This window comes from Mytilus trossulus, chromosome 11, assembly GCF_036588685.1.
Source record: "Mytilus trossulus isolate FHL-02 chromosome 11, PNRI_Mtr1.1.1.hap1, whole genome shotgun sequence".
NCBI classification, from domain to species: Eukaryota; Metazoa; Mollusca; class Bivalvia; order Mytilida; family Mytilidae; genus Mytilus; species Mytilus trossulus.
The window spans coordinates 59,578,523-59,592,494 of NC_086383.1; the positions used below are offsets into that span (position 1 = coordinate 59,578,523).

Below are 13,972 nucleotides of genomic sequence, written 5' to 3' on the forward strand. Positions count from 1 at the left end.
ACATAAGAACGTACTATACAAATCAGTTGAAAATGGCTTAACTCATCAAATGGACAAAAATACAAGTGGATGTGGCCGGGTACTTGTGTAAATGTTATATATCTTTAAATGTACGAACGCAGTTTGCAATTATGTTTTTCAGTATTTCAAGCATTTGGATAGTTATATATAATGTCATAATCTATGTTAAAGTGTCGGACTAACGGGGTGTCGGACTAGTTAGGTGTCGGACTAATAGGGTGTCGGACCATTGGGGTGTCGGACCAATGGGGTGTCGGACTAACGGGGTGTCGGAATATCGGGGCGACCCCGTCTTAGGTTACGGGAGGGTTGGGATACCGCTATAATTGTAACATGTTTGATCCCGCTACTGAACAGGTTTAACCCGCCACATTCTGTATGTATTTGTCTGTCCAAAGTCAGGAACACGTAATTCAGTGGTTGTCGTTTGTATATGTGTCACATTTTTCGTTCATTTTTTTATATAAATAAGACCGTTAGTTTTCTCGTTTGAATTGTTTTACATTGCCTTATCGGGGCCTTTTATAGCTGACTATGCGTTTTGGGCTTTGCTCATTGTTGAAGGCCATACGGTGACAACACACTACTTGTCGCAACGAGATTTTGATGAATCAAAAGTATGACACTTGGCTACGAAAACTATATCATATAGTATAATATAACCATAATATATACCCTCGAAACTAAAAGCTTGCAGATGCAGTTCGCAAAATTGTAAAGGATCTAGGGAGAACTGCCAACATCTATTAAATCAACTGGAAAGTTTGAAGAAGCAAATAAATCACGACAGCTAAATTATTCAATATCCAATTGAACTGCTTTATAACAACTTATAAAAGATGCATTATAACATATCTATATCCATTCTGCGTCTGTATTTAGCGATTAAAATTTATTGGTTTATAGGCATCATCTGCTATCATGTATTACACTGCATTGTAATATATATATATATATATATATACAACTCGTCTAAACATCAACCCAACAATGTTAGATCTGTAAATTTGCTTTCGCAAATTTTTGGTTCTTCCCTCGCCGGGATTCGAACCCATGCTACTGTGATATCGTGACACCAAATCGCCTGCACTGCAGCCGTCCCGCTAGACCACACGACCACCTGGGCTCTCAAAAAAAGAGCTTTCGGTGGCCATATGTTACCTTTCCACGTCAGTTTTAATCTAGCGGCGTACTACAGTACATGATATATAAGGCATGAAGATGTTATTGTTACAGATCAGCTAAATTATCTATAGTAAAGGATCCTACAAATTAATGTAAGATACAGTCACAGAAAATAATTATATTCATAAGTACGTCTGAGTCAGTGACAACCCTACAACAGATGTATCCATCGGATCGCCATCAATGATGGTGATACATGGCTGTGTACATAATGTATATACAACTCGTCTAAACATCAACCCAACAATGTTAGATCTGTAAATTTGCTTTCGCAAATTTTTGGTTCTTCCCTCGCCGGGATTCGAACCCATGCTACTGTGATATCGTGACACCAAATCGCCTGCACTGCAGCCGTCCCGCTAGTCCACACGACCACCTGGGCTCTCAAAAAAAGAGCTTTCGGTGGCCATATGTTACCTTTCCACGTCAGTTTTAATCTAGCGGCGTACTACAGTACATGATATATAAGGCATGAAGATGTTATTGTTACAGATCAGCTAAATTATCTATAGTAAAGGATCCTACAAATTAATGTAAGATACAGTCACAGAAAATAATTATATTCATAAGTACGTCTGAGTCAGTGACAACCCTACAACAGATGTATCCATCGGATCGCCATCAATGATGGTGATACATGGCTGTGTACATAATGTATATACAACTCGTCTAAACATCAACCCAACAATGTTAGATCTGTAAATTTGCTTTCGCAAATTTTTGGTTCTTCCCTCGCCGGGATTCGAACCCATGCTACTGTGATATCGTGACACCAAATCGCCTGCACTGCAGCCGTCCCGCTAGACCACACGACCACCTGGGCTCTCAAAAAAAGAGCTTTCGGTGGCCATATGTTACCTTTCCACGTCAGTTTTAATCTAGCGGCGTACTACAGTACATGATATATAAGGCATGAAGATGTTATTGTTACAGATCAGCTAAATTATCTATAGTAAAGGATCCTACAAATTAATGTAAGATACAGTCACAGAAAATAATTATATTCATAAGTACGTCTGAGTCAGTGACAACCCTACAACAGATGTATCCATCGGATCGCCATCAATGATGGTGATACATGGCTGTGTACATAATGTATATACAACTCGTCTAAACATCAACCCAACAATGTTAGATCTGTAAATTTGCTTTCGCAAATTTTTGGTTCTTCATATACGAGTCTAAATTGAAAACTACGTTCAAACCTATGATTGCGTTGGAAAAAAACCGCAATTTTTATACGTGTGCATGTCAAACAAATTTCGTTGTAGAAGGGTATAAAAACAGCACAAACAACATTATATATATATGAGTATATAAGTATATAATGGTTCATAAAGTGCAATCCATAACACTGGTTATATTCTGATCGATTTTGGACAGTATGATTGACATTTTATTGTAAAACAGATGTTGTATTTCGTCACTATAATTGTGTATTCCCATTCGTAGTGAATGGTATGCGAATATACCAAAGTTAGGAATAGTTTGGAATTTACGCTGTATTTTATTTTTAAGGTAAGCTTTTTCTGTTAAATATACACATATTGGACAATCAATTAGTTTTGATATAACAAAATTGAATGTCGTTTATAAAAAAAAAATCTTAAATCAAATATTGTATGATGTAAATTAGGCATACAACCAATCAATATAACACTAGTAAGTAGCAGTTTTACCAAGTTTGTATAACTTGTCTTAAAATAGCTGTGGGAAATTGAATTGTTTACTGCCAGTGTACATTGACATTACAAGGGCCTAGGGTGCAACAACTGTTATGTGAACCATGATTTTGAAAGGAGGGATCTGACAAACCATAGTTGTAAAAAATACTTCATTTGTTTACATAAATAAGGCTTAGTTTTCCTCGTTTGAATTGTTTTACATTGTCATTTCGGGGCCTTTTACAGCTGACTATGCGGTATTGGCTTTGCTCATTGTTGAAGGCCGTACGGTTACCTATAGTTTTTAATGTGTTTGTCATTTTGGTCTTATGTGGATAGTTGTCTCATTGGCAATAATACCACATCTTCTTTTTTATATTGTAAAAATCTCTATGCATTTATTATACATGTAGCTACAAAGGGGAACAGGACTACAAAAAAAAAATATAAATTAAATATATAAAAAATATGGCTATGTCGCCGAATAAAGGTTATAATGTTCAACTGCTAGTGTAAATCATTCCGTTCAATCTTTTCTAGTGAGACCAAGGATTTGAATAGTACAAATCATACGTGTGATAGAGTGTACTAAAGAACACTTACCAATGCAAGTTATAATATTTTGAAACTTGGGCTAGTCCTGTAAACATGGAATCGCTATTATTGCAATGTAAAAAGTAAAATCACAAAAATACTGAACTTAGAGGAAAATCAATTCGGAAAGTCCATAATCACATGGCAAAATCAAATAACAAAACGGATCAAAAACGAATGGACAAGTAATTTATCAGTTTGATTTTATTAGATATCCACCCCTGATACTTAATAATTAATATATCAGTGAAAAGAAGTATACAAATGCCCTAATTACAAAACGTAAACTGTTAACATTAATAATATGCAATAAAATACATTAGTCTTGGCAAAATATACAACATTTATCGTCGTAAAGCATTGTGACAAACAAAATACAAATAATTAAATAATCACAACAAACTATATATTAGTTTTCTCGTTTGAATAATTTTACATTGTCATATAGGGCCCTTTTATAGCTCACTATGCGGTGTGTGCTTTGCTCATTGTTGACGGCCATACGGTTACCTATATATGTTAATTGTCGGGTCATTTTGGTCTTTTGTGGATAGTTGTCTCATTGGCAAGTTGTAATCTGGTAACCTTGATTTGATTATATTACGCTTCACTCTATGAACAAAGTGTAGCAGTCAGCCGAGAACCAGCATAGTAATCTGGTATCCTTAATCCCATTTCGTAGATGAATGATTCTCTCATTAAGTCCTTTCCAATATTTATAATCACACGATTGATAGAGTAGCTGATGTCTGTATGAATAAACCACGTGATGCTTAAATTCCTCAGAAATACTTCTGTTTTGCAACATTTTCTTTTTCATTCCAATATCCACAGGCACTCGTCTCAGAATTTTCCCCCTATATACCTTTATATAACATGTTTCCTATATACCTTTATATAACATGTTAGGGACGACATCAAAAGATCAATGTAAGATAAAAAAAAACTTAATTCAAATAGTTTTTTTTTTGGGGGGGGGGGGGGGGGGTTTGAACTGCAGCAACATTTGGTTATCCGACATTGATTTTTACATATATCCATATGGGTTAATAAATTTTTCCCAAATTAAGTTAAGAGGGGGTAGGGTTGTCAGTGAAAAAACTATGAGGATTAAGTTTTTTATCCTTCATTGAACTTTTGATGTCGTCCCTTATATAAAGGCGTATAGGATTTTTTTTCTGAGACGAGTGCTTGTGATACGTACATATTATGTTGAATTTAATTAGAGAAGCAACTAAATGTTGGTCGTGTGGTCTAGCGGGACGGCTGCAGTGCAGGCGATTTGGTGTCACGATATCTCAGTAGCATGTGTTCGAATCCCGGCGAGGGAAGAACAAAAAATTTGTGAAAGCAAATTTACAGATCTAACATTGTTGGGTTGATGTTTAGACGAGTTTTATATTTATATATATATACACATAATCATTTTCTGTGACTGTATCTTGCATTAATTTGTAGGATCCTTTACTATAGATAGTTGAGCTGATCTGTAACAATAACATCGCCATGCCTTATATATCATGTACTGTAGCACGACGCTAGATTAATACTGACGAGGAAAGGTAACACACGGCCACTGAAAGCTTTATTTTTGTGAAGCCCAGGTGGTCGTGTGGTCTAGCGGGACGGGTACAGTGCAGGCGATTTGGTGTAACGATATCTCAGTAGCATGTGTTCAAATCCCGGCGAGGGAAGAACAAAAAATTTGCGAAAGCAAATTTACATATCTAACATTGTTGGGTTGATGTTTAGACGAGTTGTATATATATAATTTATATATATAATCAAGTGATGACAATTTTCCTCAGAAATTTGTGTGTGTTTTATCAAATGCCATTTTGTTGTTGATGGGTTTGAGTGTTCCTCTGCTATATTTCGCCACTCTTTTACAAGCCAAGGGTTACGTTCCAATCCACTCCTACACCGGTCTCCTCTACACTGTGGAAAGAAGTAGACTAGATTGTATCCCTTGGTTAGCGAGATGCACCACTGTAATGCGTCATCACTGATCTAAATAATGCATCCGTATAACCATCCCAATTAAAAAAAAGTATTTTTGGGCCTATTAACTAATTCAGGTGTTCTACTAAAAGCATGTTATATTGATTTGATATTGAAATAAAAGAAACTATACACCTGCTCTGATTTCTGACCTTAATCTAATTTGCGGTAGGTCGCCTATAACGTCATCGACAGAGCCTCGGCAATCGTTTAGAAAGGTAATACATGAACTAGTATAAGGGAATGGGAACACATACACTATTAGAAAGTGGTAAGAAATGATATTGTCGCGAAAAAATGTGAACTCAAGGAAGTATTTTAAAATTACACAGGGTGCAATTCACTTCGGACGCTGTGCATTATGAAAGTGAAATCTGCATCTTAAATCGAATATATCGGCTCGCTAATAGGTAAGTATAGTTTCTAGGTATAAAAATTGCGCGTTGTATAAACATCAAGTCACTTAAGTGAATTTTGAAATCCCAATTCAGTATAGCTCGACAGTGTAGTTGCCTTTATAAATACCGTAACATAATAAAAACACATATTGAAAGTGTTGTAGACTTCCATTTGCATTATTTTTATTATCTCTCTTTATTATGTGTGAACTGAACCTTTCTTCGACTTTTTTTCTTTGTGCCGGTTAGTTGCGCGTTGTGATGGTTAATGATACAGTGCCATTCGTTTGTGAAAGGAGGGTCGCCAAGAACACATTTATGATGTCTGTTTTGAAATGTCTATCTCAAAGATTTTTAACCTAGCATGTCCGTGTTATACGTTGTATAAAATTCTGCTCCGGACAATATTCCCTAATATTCGTGAAATAATCCAAATGTATAAATCTTTATTACAAAATTATACCCATAAGGGTAAAAATGAAAGAATCAAACAATTTTATACAATAAAAAACAATACATTGAAAAATAGAGTATATTAAAGTTCAATTATAAATATGTAAATTAAAACACAACACCATCATAAAGCTTGTCTGACATGGGTCAGACTCCCTCAGTTCTAAAGACTGCTTAATGAAAACTACAATATGACAAAAACAAGTTCAGGGATGGGGTTTAGAATATGTTTTAGTTTTTTGAAATGTTGAAATAATGGTACATAGTCTTTTAGATTATTAAAAAGATTAGAACGCAATGCAATGTTAATGTCACAATACAAAAATAAATGAAATTCGTCATCTAGGACTCCACATTTTTTTTACATAATCTTTGTAAAGTTTTATTATGGACTTGGAATGTTTCTATATCTTCCTAATTCAATGCCAAGGGGATATATACGAATCATTAAAATGGTTTTTTATAGCCCCTAATTTGACTCTGCGTAAACTTTAGAAATGAAAATTAGAGGGTATCCATTTTGTGTTGCACCCCCAACTCATAAACCCCTTGAATGAAACTTTCCCAGTCTGGGACAAAGGTTTATTTTTTTATACCTCTTATTTCGATCTAGATTGCTATTTAATACCAAATCCATATCTTTATAACATATTAGTTGAACACCTGAATAAGGAGCATACGCCCAAAGTTCAAATTTTCATTGATAATATTATCAGAAATTTAGAATCATATTCAAAACAGTGTGGTCCTGGCCATTGATTGACGACCTAAATTATCCCATTGACTGGGACAGATTAGGTGAACGTTTGTCTGTAACGACCATTGCTCACTTCTTACTTATTATAGAATTTAAACTGTGGGGTCACCAAAGGTTCTTAACGCCTTTAATAATAAAATATTTCGAAAAATTATTCAGGAATAACATTTATGTTTTGATTTATATTATTGATATAAATCAACACATCGTATTATTCCGGATTCGTTTTTCGAATTGCTTTTTTTTAGGTGTTGAGAACCTTTGGTGACCCCACAGATTCAGTGTCTTTAACAAGTACATAGTGAGCAGTGATTGTTACCAACAAACGTTCACCTTATCTGTCCCAGTCAATGGGATAATTTAGGTCGTCAATCAATGGCCAGGACCACACTGTTTTGAATATGATTCTATGTTTTGGTTTGATTTGCAAATGGCAATATTGTACATCTTATAGTACATGATTATTGATGTAGGTTATAAGACAGAAATGTAAGATCACACGTACCATATGGCTTTTCTTTGTCATATAAATGATTTACATATACTTTAAGTCTGATCTATAGATTGACTATTTATGTCGTAATTTGCATTACTAATTAATTCAATAACGGAATGTATGAATAAATTTGTTATATTTTGTAGGACTTTGTATACCGTTTTTATGTCGCATTTTATAACATTAGAGGTTCATTCATTGAGAACGATCTGTTTTACTAGTTTACATCTACTTCTCATTGCCTCTTGAACAAAATATTTACAAAATAAAGAAAAGGTGGTATGATATTCAATACGACAACTCACTACCAGAGGCAAAATGATGTAGTAGCTAGCAATTGTTTGTAATCGTACGGTTTTCAACAATGAGCAAAACACATACCGCATGAATAGCTATAAAATGCCATACATTTTATCACCACAGGTGCTCAGTGCATTTACTCCAACTTCTTATATATATATATATATATATAAAACAAAATGAATCTTAATATAAATTTTTACACTAAACAGAAAACAATGAACCTGTAGCCCAGATGTTATGCCACAAACATAAGGTGTCAATATTTTTTTTTGTACACCAGATCTAGATTTCGACAATATATGTCTCTTCAGTGATGTTAGGGATTGAAACGGTATTTGGAAGGCCATATAATTAACCCCCAATTTAAGATAGATTCTTGGATTTTAAGAGTCAATATAGGATGAACGGATCATATAAACCGGAGGGAAAATATGATACAAGCCCAAATGAAAGAATATTATAAACAAGTCTTAATTGAAAACTACGTTCAAACCTATGATTGCGTTGGATAAAAAACCGCATTTTTTATACGTGTGCATTATTGTAGAAGGGTCCTAAATACAGCACAAACAACATTTTCCAAAAGACCAAAAAAGTGAAAAACCATATTTAAACAAAACGCATTTGACTAACAGGTTGAACAACTTATGTTTCTTTAACCCTGCTGACTGCCATTGACGATTGCCAAATCCAATATATATATATAAACGAGTCTAAATTGAAAACTACGTTCAAACCTATGATTGCGTTGGATAAAAACCGCAATTTTTATACGTGTGCATGTCAAACAAATTTCGTTGTAGAAGGGTCTAAAAACAGCACAAACAACATTTTCCAAAAGACCAAAAAAAGTGAAAAAGTATATTTAAACAAAACGCATTTGACTAACAGGTCGAACAACTGATGTTCTTTAACCCTGCTGACTGCCATTGACGATTGCCAAATAAAATTGATCACAAGATGTAACAAAATGGATCTGAATATAAATTTAATACGTCACAGAAAGAAAAAAAATTGTTAACTAGTGGCTACGATGTTGTGCCACAAACATTCGGTGTCAATATTTCTTTAGTACACCAGATCTAGATTTCGACAATATATGTCTCTTCAGTGATGTTAGGGATCGAAACGGTATTTGGAAGGCCATATAATTTACTTTCAATTTAAGATTGACTCTTGAATTTTAAGAGACAATATAGGATGAACGGATCATATAAACCGGAGGGAAAATATGATACATGCCCAAACAAAAAATATAAACGAGTCTAAATTGAAAACTACGTTCAAACCTATGATTGCGTTGGATAAAAACCGCAATTTTTATACGTGTGCATGTCAAACAAATTTCGTTGTAGAAGGATCTAAAAACAGCACAAACAACATTTTCCAAAAGACCAAAAACGTGAAAAAGTATATTTAAACAAAACGCATTTGACTAACAGGTCGAACAACTGATGTTCTTTAACCCTGCTGACAAACTGGATCTATATATATATATTTATAAATATCAGCACGACAATGTTAAATGTTCTTCCCTCGCTGGGAATCGAACTCATGCTATTGGAACATCGAGCCAACACCGCCTGCATTGTGCTCATCGCTCTAGACCACTCGTCTACCTAGTCTGAAGTAATAAATCAGCTTCCGGTGGCCTAGTGTTACCTTTCCTCGTAAGTCGAATCTAGAGTTGTAATGTATACATCTAACTGGAGTCTATGCATGATGTCCCGTTATACTATATACAATTTGCTACGTTTCATTTAAAAACTTGTAAATGTATATTATAAAATGTAGCTTTTTAAAAGTTAAACAATTACATATCGCTAATAATTTATAAGTTAGAAATTTTGTGTCAAATGCAATTAATGCTATATTGTAATATATATTTTTAGATCGCACATAGCTACCTGCCCATTTGTACAGTTTTTTTGCGAATGCTTTTTTTCCGGATGAAAATGGATAAATTATGAAAATTAATGTTTTTTCCCTATATTAAATCAATGCTCTTTAAAATAGACATCTAAAATGACCTTATACATAAACCGTAATGTCCTTTTGACACAAACGACCTCTAAGATCCACGTTCGTCTTAACTTTATAAAAACAATTATTTTACACGCACATCACCGGTAAGATTGCGGATGTGCTGAATAAGCCTGCTTCTAAAACAGACTTTGAAAATATCAATAAAAAATTCCATCTCCGGTCCCGATTACAACAATATGATGATAGATAGCAGAATTAAACCGTTTGGTATTGACTAGTTCGGAAGATTCAAGACCTTATTTAGAGTGTCTGTAAATTCCAATCAAAGTTAGACAGCTAGTTGAACGATGTAAAGAAAATACCACAATAGTACATGACAGTTTTACCAATAAGTAAGAATAATACTAAGTTCTGACAATGATTTTATATCTACCAAAAGATTGATCAACGGACTGGAATTTATTCTTCTAATTTACCAAATGAACGTATTTGATAATGGGCTATCAGTCAGGCAAAGGAAACTCTCTTGATGAAGTTAGCCTTGGTTGTTACAGTAATTTACGGAGATGTGAAGTATGAACAAATATGTCATTGATATATTTTAAAAGACAAGTTATTTAATTATAATCGTTATCGTATTAAAACAGCTTGTTGTTTATTGATTTTCCCTTGATTTGTGTCAAGTAGATCAGTGATACTCCATCCAATATGATTTATTTCATTTTGGTGGTTAACAATTTTCATTGATAAAGGTTATATATTCATTATGCATTCTTGATTTTGACAAATTTTGTTGGAAAGACTAAACGTAATTTGCATTTAAACGTTCAATTTTCATGTCATCATTTGTACACACAAAATCCATTATAATTCTAGTATTCCATGTTTAGTAATGAACTCATTGCATGGGGCGGATCCAGCTACATGTCCCCATTCAAAAGCCTTGATCGTCACAAAAAAGGGGATTTCAACCCCCGAACCCCCTGGATCAACCACTGCATTGCATCATACATATTGTAAGTTTAAATAGTAAATGATAATGGACTAATGGTCCTAAAAAGAGAAATACTTTGAAAATTTGCAACTGTACCTTGAGACACTATCTGTTGATAAGATTTAAAACAGCCATTTACGGTCATTTATTGGAAAATTCCAAATAAAAAAAAATCGTTTGCTCATCTTCTTTCGTCTTTCAGAGATCTAAATCGTATGTGGTGCTCCTATATCACTGTCATTCGGCAATCCTCGGTAGAATCCGCTATTCTCCGTCTGTTAGATGGGGGTACGGAATCGGCCGAGTTGAGACGAATGACACTAGTGTATCGGGTTTAGGGGAGAGGAAGAGGAGGGGAGGGGAACTATCGCTAACATGGTAAGTAATCTCGCCATATTCTTGTCGTTGGTTGCTGTCACATTTGTTTTAAATATATTTATTGTTTTATTATAGACAGACACGTTATAGTTTGAATTGTTTTACATTCTGCCATGTCGGGGCCTTTTATGACTGTCTCTCATTGTTGGAGTTCATCTGATGATATATATTTGCTAAGTATATGTCATTTGGTATATTGTGGATGTTTGTCTAACTGGCAACCATTCCACATATCTATATATATATCTTTCATAAGCAGACGTTTTTCGTTGAAATGATGTCATGTCATGTCATGGTCTTTTATAGCGAACTCTGGTATTGATTTGTCATGGTCTTTTATAGCGGACTCTGGTGATTTGTCATGGTCTTTTATAGCGGACTCTGGTGATTTGTCATGGTCTTTTATAGCGGACTCTGGTGATTTGTCATGGTCTTTTATAGCGGACTCTATGGTATGGATTTTGCTTATTGTTAGAATTCGTAGGTTGACACATATTAGCTTTATATCTATGTCGTTTGGTCACAGGTATATAATTTGTCTCATTGGCACTTATACCACTTAAATAGGTCATTAGCACATTTGTTCCATCAAAATTATGTCAAGTCGCGCCGTTTATAAATAGCTGACTGACTACGGTTAGAATTTTTCTTATGCAGTGTTAAAAGTCGAACGGTGATACATTTGTGTCATTTTGTCTCTGGTGGTTAGTGTTCTCATTTGCAATCATACCACATCTTTACTATACTTAAATATCGTTCATTAGCACATATTTTGCATTGAAATTGTCCACAAAATTATTCTAAAGTTTTGTAAGCTAATTGTAGTTATTATTTTCCATTGATTGATATCTAATTTTCAGCCATTATTCAGCTGACACGTGCTTCCGTCAATTTCGTTGACATTTAAAAATGACATAATGTACATAATCATACATTGCAATCGTCTGCTATCCCCGCACTGCAGACGGTTACATAATTTAAAGGACAAACAAACACATTTTAGCTTTGTGTAGGGCAAAGGGTAAAATCGTGACTAAACTGGACCTGTTGACTGGCCCCATGGCCTGCACTGGACTTGACTGTTTGAAATTAATGGGAAGCACTTTTATTTTTTTCCTTTCAAATTTCTAATCTTGATTAGCGAATTCATTTCCATCTGGTTTTACATGTTGTTCTTATGGTGTGTTGTGATAACAATGTTCCACGGTTAAATAGAAGGATTGAACGCTCACAAACATGTTTAACTCGATCATACATTTTTTATGTTCCTGTCCAAAACCTGATGCTTGCAATACAGTAACCAAGACACCTTATTGTTCCGACGCACCATAAATCTTGCAAACAAATAGTCCCATTTATTTAAATTAAATGTATTTCACAGAAACGGAGTTTATGTGGAAACGGTATATTTGAACTACTCATTCTATCACCCAAACGTTGACTCGTGGGTATGAAAATATAGTCTCCCGTCCGGCAAGAGGTCCTTGCTAAAATGCGGCGTTTAGCTGTTTGTTGCACGTAAATTGGCAGTCTCGATCGTCCGATCAGAACGGGAACGTGAAATCGAATGCCTCGTGTACAACAACTCTCTGAGGGATTCGTATGTATGACCTGCTGCAAGACAAAATGTGTTCCTTATTTTTATTAAAATTACACTCATTTTCCATTGGACAATTGAATTTTAAGACGGTCCTCAATTCTCTATGGCTATATTTAGGGGTCTGGGGGAGATGTCAGAAAAGAAAACAACGGACCGATACTGCAGAAATAGGCAAAAAAAACTAGAGAATAACGAATAGAAAAGGATCTCCATCCAGGCCCATGTTTATATTCGATAAACTCTCAGGAATCAATCAATGTACACAGGGGCAATTTTGGGGTCAATAGTAAAATTCCGATTATCGATATTCACGATATTTTGCAAAAATAATCCAAATATGGTTCATTTATTAAGACTATGGAGAAAATATCAGCCTGAATTAATCTACATCATTGATATTCATGGAACTAGCAGCGCTATCAGATCTAACTGGGATTAAGAAGTTTAGATGAATATTGATTGTTCTAAAAGTTGGTTAAATTTTCCATAATTATTATAGGAAAGACTGTAATATCTTGTTTTTCTGTGATGAAATAACATAACAAATGTGGTGCACACTGAATGACCCGCGTAGGAGTAAATCATGAAATAAACGTTGATTATGTCACTGTCACTAGACGAAATTATCTCAATAGACAAATTGCTTTTCACCAATCAGAAGACGTCTAATCGCAAACTTGCTTGAATTCTCCATAACTATAAATTATCATACTCACAATTTTTTTTTAATTTTGTGATATTTGTAAGGAAATAATTTTTAGTTTTTATCAAACCTTCTTACATGTATTTATGATTTGCGTTTTGTTTGAAAATACTTCAATTCTATAATTTCTATGTTTTATTTGAGGCCGTGACTTCGTAACGTAGTTAAACCATCAATTTGACAACTTTTGCATTATTGTCTTGTGTGTTTTTATTTTATATTTTTATGGTCAATTCTCTGAAAAGAGAAACTGATGATATTTCAAATTTATAATATATACACATTTATGAATACAAATTTATGCGACTATAACTAGGTACTATGTATTGCTTGATATATATATACTGCCGTATAATGACGTCCATCTACGATGGAAGCTCAAAAGATATTTTGTTTTTTTTGCATTACTGATTCATCATTATTCGTGGGGTACCAATTT

General features: G+C 34.2%; 1 protein-coding gene across 2 annotated transcripts in view; it reads left to right on the forward strand.

The window, feature by feature from the left end:
- The first annotated feature begins 2,708 nt into the window (after positions 1-2,708).
- The window catches only part of LOC134691360 (solute carrier organic anion transporter family member 4C1-like), a 68,523-nt gene continuing 57,259 nt past the window's right edge, over positions 2,709-13,972 (forward strand). Inside the window, exon 1 of one of the 2 annotated variants that reach the window (XM_063551862.1) lies at positions 2,709-2,724. The gene's annotated coding sequence lies outside the window, so the exon portion shown is untranslated. Of the gene's footprint in view, positions 2,725-9,406; positions 9,543-13,972 lie in introns of those variants that run through there. The other variant, XM_063551859.1, reaches the window with a different exon arrangement.